Below are 12,384 nucleotides of genomic sequence, written 5' to 3' on the forward strand. Positions count from 1 at the left end.
CTGTGTTATGCGGACAACGGAAAGCAAAATAAACCTTTAACGGAAAATTCTGAGTTTCAGACTACATCGTTTAGAAAATTTTTGAACATACTGTGAGAGAGTAAACATATACTGTCTGCGATAAATACTTCGTTCTTTTGTTAAATCTTTATGGGCAGTGTTGACCTTCGTCAATCACTACTCATATTCAGCTCCCACAATTTTTCGCTAGCCCTATGTACCATGTCAGCTGTCAGTCTTCTTTGTAGGCGTACTTCTGTTCCGCTTGTGTAGCAACTAGCGACAGTTAACACAAATGAGAAGAAAACTGACAAAACAAAGTTCTGGAAAAAAAGGAATTGAGGTAAAGCAGAAGTTATATATCTCCATCACGTGTCGTGAAAACAAGGAGGAAAGAGTTCAGAGGACTTTCAAAATTCCAGAGAAAGCTTTTCTGTGTCCTGAAGTATACCGCAGCCAAGTAGTAGCAATGTATGCAAAAAATCCTGCTTGACTATTGGGAAAAATAAAGGAAAGTGTGCACAGCATATTTTGTTTTTATTTTAAGTTTCTTTGGGGTATTAATCCGTAGAAGGAAAAAGTACTGTAATTGAACAAGTTGCGTATATCAATATATTTTTTCATTATGTCCATTATAAGCATATATATTTTTTTTTAATGGAAAGGTCTATCCCCATTAAGCGGAAACCTGTCTTTAACGGAAATTTTTGTGAGTCCCGCTCGATTCCGCTGAAGACAGGTTTCACTGTATATGGAAAATTTAACACTGTTCTTTATGCACATTATAACAGTTACTTACAATATATGTACACGAATCATTTAAGCTGTGAAAGGAGCTTCAGATAATGTTACAGACGAAATATGTTCAAAATGTTGAAAAGTGGACGTCTTTCTCTTGTGCACTGACCGTGCCAATCAATGAAAAACTACTTCGTCAGAAGCTCAAACAACTGCGTTGGAACCTTACCCAGGGACAGCCAATGACTTTCAGAGTGCAATAATAATTGTTCTGATCCAGGGGCGGATCCAGGCTGAATGTTTGGGGGGGCCGTCGTTCGAAGTCAATAGGTTTTATTTTACATTTTTATTTATTTATTTATTTAACAATCACCAGATACACCACAGAGGCCATTCTACACTGGACATCCAACAACAAATATAACAACGGAAAGGATTTGGGAAGCTATCGGCCAGGGCCTGTTTAGTAGGTACAATCCCGGCATTTGCCTGTTAGGACTGAGGGAAACCCTGGAAAACCTCAGTCAGGATGGTCGGCAGCGGGATTCGAACCCACGACCTCCCGAATGCGAAGCCAACGCTCTACCACTTGAGCTACTTCGCTCGGTTACAAAGGTGGATAATACAAAGGTGAAAAATCATAGGATAGGTTTCTTTTTTAAAATAAAAAATATCCTATTCTAGGGGCCATCGCCCCGATCGTCTCCCTGGATCCGCCCCTAGTTCGGATCCCTTCCCACTTCATTACAAAAAAAACAGAGAATAAAAGGAAAATAAAAGGAGAGTTCCTAATAAAACTGATAATTTTACTGTCTCATTAAGAACATTTTCCATTTTGAAGGGTATAGGGTGTGTAGTTAATTTAGTCTGTTATTCGCGGTGAGTATGTTAGACCAGGTACTGCTTGCATATTAATGCCTTAATTTATTGATGTTGAGGTGTGTTTTGCCTCTCAATTGATTGAATGCTAGGTAAGAACATTCATTGCAAGTATCTCAGGTGTGAGAAACATGATAAAGTGTAATGAAAATAAAATATCTCACGGACCCCTCTTCATCCTCTTGTCCTCTGGGAGTGTTCGTGGACCACAGATTGGAAAACACTGTAATTGATTAAAATTTTGATCAGTATTAGACTGAATTGCTTTCTGAGCGAAAATAGATAAAAAGAAAAATTAGTTTCGTCTTACATGGAAAGTAGGCAGACTTCCAGTACTGGTTGTAGTTAGATCTACAGCTTTCAGTTGTAGTTGTTACAAAAGGGATTAGAGTCAGAAATAAAACTTACTCTTACGACTTAGAGGGTTACGAAATAGATTTCTGGATTTTCGGCATCTATGGTCATGTTAGCTCGTCGCACATGAGGGATGATCTTCCTCGGCAATCACATTTCCAGGGAATTGGAGAAGAAGAAAGAAATGGGGAAGGAAAGAAACGGCCTGGGAACATTATGTTAGGTACCATTCCGGCATTTGTCTAGTGTAGGGTGACCAAATCTTCAAATAGAAAGAACGGGACACTTTTTATTTCTGAAAAGGTTGCTCCACTTTTTTTAGCCTCTCCTCTCTCTCTTTCTCTCTCTCTCTCTCTTTCTCTCTCTCTCTCTCTTTCTCTCTCACTCTCTGTATCTCTCAGAAAAAAGGGTAAATTTACACTTTTCACTATTGAAAAGGTTTTAAAATTAATTAGATAACAAGTAGCTATCAGTAAAAATATATGATCACTCAAATCTCTCACCGACAGGATTTATAATTATCTCTCAGCATCGGATTCCAACTCCTTTTATTTGCATTTTCTTACTTTTATACATTATTTCACTTACAACTAGTTTTCTTTTTACTTTTACTTTTATAGCTCTATACCTTTGTTCCCCTTTCGTAGTGTGTTACATCTAAGTCAAATCACGGAAATACTGCACTGTACTGATGACAGTGCCTCAATCTTCCACCGCCCAAACAGGGAGTAAAACAGATTACATCTGTTCCTCATAAGACTTCCAGGCCCTTGCACTGTCGTTTGCGGAGTGGGGAGGCCTAGGAGGGAAAACAGTGCAGCCACCATATCCAATATCGCAAACGTCGTAATGACGTTGCTCAGAAATTAAAACATATTCGAATATAATCACATAGCTTAGAAAATAATAATATAAATTAGGAGATTTTAGCGATTCGAAAGATTTTTTGTATCCAATGTACGTAAATACGGGACATTTTGGCGTCCCGAGAGAATTTTTCGGGACACCGGGAATGGTAGTGGAAAAACGGGACAATCCCGTTTTTACGGGACGGTTGGTCACCCTAGTCTAGTGTGAATAAGGAAAACACAGGAAAAACTCACTCAGGATGGCCGGCCTGAGAAACCTGTTCTACTTTTTCAACCGATTTTCTCCACTGGGAATCGAATCCGGTACCGCTCACACCAAAGACGAAAGCATTTGCAAAGCTAGAAGCCATATCGAAAATCCGTTTCTTGCTATCTCTTTACTGTTCTTGTCATCTGAAGATTAAACACTGAAACCCGAAATGTAGCAGATTTCTAGAACTTCCCGTTGCTCTAGAGGAATAAAATGTTAAATGGAAAACACTCTTCGGACGTTCGAAGGATTGCAGAAGACGGTTCCTCTCCACCTCGACCGTTTTTTACTCCTTGGAAATCCATTGTAAAACCGGAAGTACTAATAAATTTCTATCACTTCTGGTTTCAATAAAGGGAAGCGGATGAAATAAAGACTATTCTTGGAACGTCGGTTCCAAAAAAAAAAAAAAAAACGTTAATCGCTATATATTACCGTTTTGTTCTAGAACGATCAATGTTGAAAACGGAAATTGTTAACTTCTACCAGTTCCGGTTTGATCGTTAAGTTAGGATTTCTCGTTGACGTCTCATACAGTCTCACTGCTGATTGAGACGCTAAAATCATATGGAACCTATTCTTGTGTAAGTAAGCAACTCTATGGCCAACTGGATCCAGTTTCTACTTTGTATTTCTGTATCTGCGAGATCCAACTTAATATTGTCCTTCCATCTGCACCTAAGCCTTCCTAATAGTCGTTACCCGATTGGATTTCCAGTTAAAACTAAGAGCGTTCCTACTTTCTTCCATCCTGGCCGCATCACCTGCCCGCCTGAGTCTCCTAGAATATACAAGGTTGAAAGAACTCCGGGGTTTTAAAAATTCATATCTTATTAACGATAAAAGAGAACAAAATTTAGTTAATTTCTCTGAAACGACTAGCTCAAAAAGTTTTAGTCATACTAATTGGAAATGTTTTTATCAACAGGTGGCAGCGCTGCGGAGCGTTGACCTTGAGACGACGTAACGGCTGCGGTAGTCAGTGAATCAGTGCCGTGCCGTGTGGATTCTTGCGCTTCGCGCTATGGTGATGCCACAACAAAAGGCTCAATGTGTTATTTGGCTCATAGAAACTAAGTCTGTTGTGTGCCGTGCCACTCACGGGACTCATATTGAACTTTATTAAATTGTTAAAAGCAATACTTGAAAATGTAAGCTTTCCAATCATGTATAACAAATGTATGTACGTTTTTTACTTAAATAAAATATTATGGCTCAAAACCCCGGAGTTCTTTTATAGACACACTGTATTACTCTAACAATGTTTGGTAAACGGTTTGAATTATGTAGTTCCTTGTTATGGAGTTTCCGCCGCCATTTCCCGTTCCTTTTCGGTGGAACGCCTCTATCGATTCCAAAAATATACGTTTCACTACTATTTTATTACTTCCACTTACTATTTTTGCTGCACGAAAATCAATATTGAAACCGGAAGTAGTAGCAAACCACTTACGACTTCCGGTTTCATTAGATAGATGCGGGTGAAGATAGTTTGTGTGTGTGTGTGTGTGTGTGCACGCTAGTTGATTAGAAGAAAGCGTTTGTCGCCATTTGTTACCGTCCTTGTTGTATGGCGATCAACACTGAAATGGTAAATTTCTGTTACTTCGAGTTTGAAAAGAAAGTTAACGGATAAAATGGAACCTATTTTTGAAACTCTAAATCGATTCAAGAAAACCACTTCTGAGCAGAGACTTCTGATATTTATACGTAGTATAATTTGGAAGTGTATAATAAGTAGCATGAAAAGGATTACAAAACATTATACTGGAGCGTGTTTCATATATAGTGAATATCTTATACGTTGTGTGCTTATATTCTTTATTTAGTGAGTGTGTTGCATTGTATCTAAAATGTTATAGTGTTGTTGCTTGTGGTTTCCATGATCTGTGCCCCTTTTCTCAATCTAAGCCACCGATGGAAGCCCTTGTTCATTTGCAGCCTGACTGCAACTGTACTGTAGATACTCACAAAATGTCTCATTACTGCTTTTTACGTTCTTACTATGTAATATCGTTTAAATTGTTTTATTGTGTCTTAAGCTTACTAAGTATGAATTCTCGGGAAATTGTAAGAAGTTCAAAATATCCTACAAACTTCTGTCTCATATCTGAGGTAAGTGCCAGGAGGATAATCACTGGGTTAGAAATTATAATATACATAATACGTACCGTATGTCATAAATGTAACTATGAGTACGACTATGGGTAACTCTACTGGACATTCTCATATTCTTGACCTCTCAGTTATTAACAGAAACCGTGCTGTGGTATGCACAATACCTGCAGATGTCAAAAGAAAATTTACCGTTATGCACGCTAATGTTCGCTCACTTCTTCCGAAAATTGATGAAGTAAGATCTCTTATCGCTACGAATGAATGAGCTATATTTATTGTAACTGAATCATGGTTAGATAAATATGTTAATACTGAACAAATTGATGTACAAGGGTATTCCGTTTTACGACAAGACACGGGCAGGGGTGGGGGGATAGTAGTATATTATCTTAAAAACCTAGAACTTATGACTTTTGCATCCAGCTCTGGTGACGGATTAGAGAGACCAAACATAGAATTTCTTAACTTTACTGTAAAAATAAACTCTTATTCAATAGGTTTTGCTGCATTATACAGATCACCCAATATATCGTATACTTCACTATCAATTATTGAAAATATTGTCATCGAGCTCTATCCACAGGTCGATTCTCTGTATTTAATTGGCGACCTGAACTGTGACCAAACTTGCATAAACATACCTGAAACGGTATATTTAAACTCAATATTAAATAGGTTAAATCTTATTCAAATAATTAATGAGCCTACTAGGATAACTGAAACAAGTGAATCTTTGTTAGATGTTATTGTTACTGATAACAGAGACAGACTGGCGTTGCATAGTGTTAGTCCTCCTATTGGAAATTCTGATCACTGTGTTATATACATGGTTCTTGATATTAATAAACCGCCTAGCCCGAAACCTGAAATTCTTAGCTGTCGAGATTATGGTAGTTTTGATGAAAATCTTTTCTTTAGCGATGCTCAATACATATACTGGGAAAACATTGAGTCATTTGAAACAATAGACGGTAAGGTTTCCTTTGTACAGGACGCATTAACACATATATTCGATGTACATGCTCCTATTAAAAAGATCAAGCTTTCTAAAACTAAACTCCCATATCTCTCAAGTAATACCAAGCTATTAATGAAATTGCGTGATCGAGCACATCTCAAGTTCAAGCGTACCAAAACCCAACAAGGTTGGGAAGAGTTTAAAAGGCTTAGGAACTTTACAACGTCAGTGGTTCGACAAGAAAAAATTGCTTACTTCTCTTATCGTATTAAAAACTGCACTGCAGTTAAAGACAAATGGAAAGTAATACAAGAGCTGGGTCTTTGTAACAGGAACAATGATGTAGCACTTTCCAGTGAAATCAATGATCCAGATGTTATTAATGATCATTTCGTCAGTCTTCCTGGTTTGCCTCCTATTAATTCTGAGAGAGTTGACAATCAAACTAAGAAATTTCTGTCTAAAAAACATCCACAGCTACAGACAACATTTCTATTCAACCCAATAAATGAATACGATGTGAGAAAGGCGGTACACAGCATAAAATCTAACTCAGCTGGCCTTGATGCAATAAGCACTAAAATGATCAAATTAGCGTTGCCATTCATACTATCACCTCTAACGAAAATAATTAATTATTCACTAGTTAACGGCTGCTTTCCTACTGCCTGGAAAACAGCAAAAGTGGTACCGCTACCAAAGAAACCCCGCGTAACTTCCTTAAACGAGCTACGTCCAATTAGTATCTTACCAATAATGTCAAAGATCGTAGAAAAATTAGTAAACCAGCAATTATACGACTATATAAATCATAATAATATTATCCCTATTATTCAATCCGGTTTTCGTAAGCATCATAGTACTGTCAGTGCGATGCTCGAGGTAACAGATGGGATATTAAACGCAGTTGATAACTCTCAAGTTGCAATCATAGTCCTCTTAGACCTAACCAAGGCCTTCGATCTAGTTAATCATAACCTGTTGTTGGCTAAACTAAGGTATTATAAATTTTCTGATACCGTCATAAACTGGATTGAAAGCTACTTACTAGGCAGGAAGCAACAAGTATATCTTAGGACAGCTCAAAATCCCTTATCTTCGTCACTCAGTGTGATAAAGCTATTACTTTATTACGTCGACTTTACAAAGCCAAAGACTTTCTATCTCAGTCTATGAAATTATATCTCATACAAGTTCTTGTTTTACCGTTATTAGACTACTGTGACGCTGTATATGGACCATCTCTCTCTGTTTACAATTCTAAAACTATACAGAAAATACAGAACTCGTGCATTAGGTTTGCCTTTAACTTAAAGAAATCGGAACATATCCTGCCAGTGCTAAATAGAAACGACATTTTAACAATGTCGAGAAGAAGATACCTACGCTATAGTTGTCTGATATATAAAATCCTTAAAACTCAATCCCCACAATATTTATATTGTAAATTTACAAAGCGGTCTCAAATTCTCTCTCACGTTACGCGTAACAGTGAGAAATTCAATGTACAAAGACTTAAACTGAAGATAGTGCAAGGATCATTTTCTAGAGCAGGTCCGAGAGTATGGAATGCGATACCAAAAGCTCTCACGAAAATAAAGTCATTTAATTCATTTCGAAATTCATTAAAATCACATTTGATGAAATCTCAGCGACTGGCCTCTGGCACTTACGACATGTACAGTTTTATGTAACAGCTTAGCTAAATCCAACAATATCGATACTTTTTATTGCATATGTCACTTGTTTATTTTCTGATTTATTCTTTTACTTGTATTTTTTTTTGTTTTTTTTCTGTTCCTTTTGATGTGTAATGTTTAATATTGTATTCTTTTGACAAGGGTTAGGTGGTAGAGCAGCCATGGCTAAACCTCGCCCGCTTCAATAAAGACATTTTCATTTCATTTTTCATTTCATTTCATACTTCCCAAAATATATATATATGACAGTGGCGTAGGGAAGGGGCGAACCCAGTGCCCCCCCTTTCCCAAAAGGGTTCCGACAATGTACTTTGGTACTTTGATGTTCGTAATTTTTTTCTCGGATGAAATAGCAATTGTTTTTTCATGTACTATATTTGAAAACAAAATATGTCACTAAAGAATTCCTAGACTAGCTGTGTTCTCCAACGCCGTCTTTATGCGTTAAAAATGTTTGCACTTGGGGAGGTATGAAAATCGAGTTTTCCAGGAATCCTTGTTGTTCAAAGGGAAGGAAGGAAAGAGAGTGAAGGCCTATATGCATATGGTGACCTTCAAGTTATTGCTCTACTGTTTGACATAGCAATAACCACAGTTTTCACGTGTCTTTTTTGATGCAAAGCCTTTGCAGACTGTGCCAGGCAATACTGAAAAGAATAAATTCCTTTCTGATCATAAAAGGAAATTCTGTAAAGAGAAATATTTTATCTTAGTTGAAGGGTTAAGAAAGAATGGACATGTTTGAACCCAAGAAATCATTGACCTTCATAAAAATAACAAAACACGTGACTGTCATCGCCTATTTTGAATTATTCACCGCCGTTTCAAATAGGATTGACTACAAGAAACATCGTTTTAATACCATTCACTTCTAGGCGCAATTGGCATCAAAGAAGCGACGATCAATGGATTTCAATAAATGCTCAGAAACTAATTTAGATTCCTTAAACTACAAGAAAAAGAAAGAAAAGAGTTCTAAAAATAAAAGATTTTTCTTCGTTGTTTTGGTTTCATTCAGATGAAAAATGTTTAAGGAAAAGTTGTAAACACAGGGCCGCCCACAGGGGGGATGTATGGCGCAAGGTGCGCCATTGAGAAAAATTTTGGGGGGATTTTACTCTACTTTCGAACTAGCAATTTTACTGTCGGAATAGCATTAAAACACGATTTTGAGAAGCTAATTTTCAAAAATTTTCCGGAGTGAACCCCCGTACCCCCTGCTTCGATACTCGATGAATGAAGTACCGCGCAAGTAGCCGTATGTAAGGAAAGGTTGGTTCGTTTTAAGAGAGAAGGGCCGCCCACAGGAGGGATGAATGGCGCAAGTTGTGCCATCTAGAAAAAAAAATGGGGTGAATAAAAAAAATGGGGAAGAATTTTACTCTAATGTCGAATAAGTAATTTTGCTGTTGTCAGAATAACATTGGAACACGATGCGATTTTTTTTAAAATCTCGAGAATGAATCCCCCTACCCCCTGCTTAGAAACTCTATGAATGAAGTATCGCGCAAGTTGCTATATGAAAGGATGGGCTGGTTGGTTTATCGCTTTGTGGATATATCTGGATCAGTCTGGATCAGTGGGTGAAGAAAGGATTCATTAGGCCTTACAGGTGTTTGTTGAATATGTCTGGTTTTCCATACCTAACAATATTATACCAGATACTTCTGTCATTACCAGCAACGAGTTGCTCAGCAGAGAGGATTATGAGTAAAGTAAAGATTGTAAAAAATAGACTAAGAAGCAGCATGGGAGATGTATGGCTCTCCGACATGCTTGTCCTTTCTTCCGAAAAAGACATTTTAGAATGCATTCCCAACAGCGATATTATAGACAAATTTGCTTTGCCGAGTGAGCAAAGAAAAAAATTATTACTCTATAAAGGACATCAAGGGTAGGTTAATGTCACCACCACGACCAGTAATAATTTAATCCAACAAAATCATTCCTGTAAAAAAAAGAAAAAAACAAGTATGAGCGGCCTTAAAAAGAAGTGAAATCACAAAAATGAGCGCCAAGTTCTGGTGAACAACAGTTACAAACTCTCAAGGAATCACTTTCAAATTTAGATTTGAAACTTGCCTATGTTGTCTGTTGAAAATTATAAAGTAGTTTGACATAATTGTGAGCTAGTGGTAACCATACAGACAACAGCCAAGTTTCAAATCTAAATTTGAAGTGAGCCAGTGAGTGTTTGTAACTGTTGTCCACCAGAACTTTGCGCCTATTTTTGTGATTTCAATTCTTTTTAAGGCCACTCGTACTTGGCTCTTTTACAGGAATGTTTTTTATTGGATATCACTTATTTTTGTAGGCTAATTTCGAGGATAACATTTTCTTTTGGTATCAAACTCAATAACTTGTAACTTGCGTCTTACTTTTCATCTACAAGGGAATTATATCAATATTTTGTAAAGAAAAAGATAATACTACTAATTGTTAAAAAAAGAATACCTGTGCCATACACAGTGTGTAGAAGTTTTTATACCCTTCAATATCCTTATAGAACATATTTAGTATTGTACACTACCAAGACTACTAATAAAAGTAATGCCATTTTTATAATTACTACTGCCCCTACTACTACTACAAGCATTCTATAATACTACTACAGGAAATAAAAACAACAACAAAAATAACAATTACTAGTACTATAAAAACTACTGCTACACTGGGAAATTGTTTTTAGAGGACTTGCGTTTTGAGGAGGAAGAGATTATTAGTTTTGGGGGGGAGTGCGCCATCAGCTTTGGGGGGGATGGGCACCCCTGTGTAAACAAGAGGGGGGAAAATAGTAAAGACTCGTAGGGTGTGAGTATGTCACAGCAATATCTGATGTTTGATCAGTTAAAGTAGTTCAGAAGATTTGCTTGAGTTAGATGTGTTTAGAGTGTCGAAATAAGAACTTACTTTGCAATCGCAAAATGTTGGTAAACCTTTAACAATAATGGTTAAAGTGGGAAAAAATAACTATGTTAATTTCCGTGACGAAAATGTGTAAACAAAGAAACAAACAAACAAAAAGCAACGGAGAAAAATGTAAACAAGATATTAATTCAGAGAAAGACTTGACAAACGATGTAGAAAAGTGGCTAGAACGAAAAAGAAAAGATAGTGCTGGCGTTAATTTTGTCGAAGAAATGTCCAAAAACAGCATTCGAGAAACAAGAAAGAAATGTCTAAAGAAGCCGTCACTTCAGAGAAAGATTAAGTATTATATTATTATTAAAACTAAACATTCTGGCTCAACAAACGCATATATATTGTTAGCTTGGTCTACTCTTGTACGAAATGAATGTGGGGATAGTAGCAAGAATGAGAAGACCAAACTAATCTAAGTGAAATATCTGGAATTTCTCTCTCAACATGCCCCTGAAAGTTAAGCAATATGTGTAGCATGAAGTTCAAGAATAATTTAGTTTTGATCAATGGAGATGTTATTGAACTCAGAGAAAGGCGTATTGTTCATTTAGTAACAATTTATTGGTTAATGAAAATGGTGTTCTTAGATTCAGCTAATTCAAAAATCTGAAAGGTCATTAGGAATAAAAGTAAGGAAATCTGGCCTTAAGAATATCATACCTGGATTACTACTGGTTCTATGTTGACAGGAAATCTCATCTGCAGTTCAGTTCCAAATTCTATAAAGCGTCCATGGAAAGATGAAAACTTGTCACTCGAATAAAAACTCGTTTACGAACTTTCCGGAACTTAGAATAAAATAACTTATCCCGACTCGTTACTTAGGATATAAGTACGCATCGTAAAGCAACATGTTAGATTACTACTTCGACGCGTGATCTATTGAATCGTAACTTGATAACTCTCTTAAACTTCTCGTTGACTCCTGACTAACTGATCGACATATGATCTTCTTATTAAATCCTTAATAACTGATCTCTTAATAACTGATCTCTCTTTCCAAGGAAACGGTTTTATATAATCAAGAAATGAGGTTGTAGATATCGGAGATATTCATGACAACAACAGACTCCAGTTAGCACGTGGAATTCTTGAAGAAACTCAATTGGGACAGAACATTCTGCTGACCAAAAATCCTTAGAATCTCCAGACACAATCTCTCGGATGATTTAAATTTTGTTAATCTGAGAAATTTTTAAAAACAAAAAGATACACAATTCTTACAATTTCATAGACATTCTATTCTCAATTTTGAAAGTAAAAACGCTGATTGTTTGACAGACATAATAACCTCATTGTATAAATTCTCTTGTTAACTTTATGCTAACTAGGTTGCAGCATTTGCTTTTCGTAATGAAATAATAAAGTGTCAGCAAACTAAATGATTTTCATAACATGATGTTGTTCTCGTTATTTGTGTGACATGAATTAATGAGCAAAATGATGATGTGAATAAAATTAATCTAAATAACATAAAATATTGTAATTTTACCAAAAATTGAAATCTAATACTATAATATCTAATAATTTCCTATGAATATCCTAAAGTATCATATGACATCACATAAGATCCTATAACAATATAAAGTCCTGGAT

At 36.3% G+C, this 12,384-nt stretch overlaps 1 protein-coding gene across 1 annotated transcript in view; it reads right to left on the reverse strand.

Annotated features, from left to right (window-relative positions):
* Nucleotides 1-12,384, reverse strand: part of LOC145665753 (uncharacterized) — a 32,937-nt gene that overhangs the window by 9,573 nt on the left and 10,980 nt on the right. The gene's annotated exons all lie outside the window — the stretch shown is intronic.

This window comes from Thermobia domestica, chromosome 1 (assembly GCF_964235325.1).
Source record: "Thermobia domestica chromosome 1, izTheDome1.hap1.1, whole genome shotgun sequence".
NCBI classification, from domain to species: domain Eukaryota; kingdom Metazoa; phylum Arthropoda; class Insecta; order Zygentoma; family Lepismatidae; genus Thermobia; species Thermobia domestica.